Here is a 635-nt window from a genome sequence, read left to right on the forward strand (position 1 = left end):
GCCCTTTGGTAGGCACAATATTTGCTTACGGCCATACCACCCTGAACACGCCCGATCTCGTCTGATCTCGGAAGCTAAGCAGGGTCGGGCCTGGTCAGTACTTGGATGGGAGACCGCCTGGGAATACCAGGTGCTGTAAGCTTTTTTCACTCCTCTTTACAAAAAGCAGAGGGCGCTGCTGCTTTTTCAGTGGACACCGACAGGGTGGGAAGGAAATAGCTAGATCATGACTTGCCGGTATAGAAATGACACAAATCCAGTTAAATGATGGCTTTCATCATTCCTAAGCTCATCGATCATTTTCTTTTCAATTTTATGCTAACGTATTCTACATTTCAACAGTAAATATTAATCTTTTTACTGCACTACATTTGTGATCCTTATAGCCACTTTGTACATTCTGATTTGACATTTAAAAGCTGTGAGTGTGTCTGGAAATCTGCAGGCGCTCCCTGTATAGACGAAAGAGCAAAGCGTGGTGATATAGTATCTTTAAAAGGCCCTTTGGTAGGCACAATATTTGCTTACGGCCATACCACCCTGAACACGCCCGATCTCGTCTGATCTCGGAAGCTAAGCAGGGTCGGGCCTGGTCAGTACTTGGATGGGAGACCGCCTGGGAATACCAGGTGCTG

At 46.3% G+C, this 635-nt stretch overlaps 1 non-coding gene and 1 pseudogene across 1 annotated transcript; both read left to right on the plus strand.

Moving 5' to 3' along the window:
* The first annotated feature begins 23 nt into the window (after positions 1-23).
* Positions 24-142, plus strand: LOC129115381 (5S ribosomal RNA). The gene has a single exon (XR_008533014.1). It is a non-coding gene; the product is annotated as a 5S ribosomal RNA (ribosomal RNA).
* Positions 143-522: 380 nt separating this feature from the next.
* On the plus strand, positions 523-635 carry LOC129115382 (5S ribosomal RNA; annotated as a pseudogene; the record flags this gene model as incomplete).

This window comes from Anoplopoma fimbria, unplaced genomic scaffold, assembly GCF_027596085.1.
Source record: "Anoplopoma fimbria isolate UVic2021 breed Golden Eagle Sablefish unplaced genomic scaffold, Afim_UVic_2022 Un_contig_7408_pilon_pilon, whole genome shotgun sequence".
In the NCBI taxonomy this organism is placed as follows: domain Eukaryota; kingdom Metazoa; phylum Chordata; class Actinopteri; order Perciformes; family Anoplopomatidae; genus Anoplopoma; species Anoplopoma fimbria.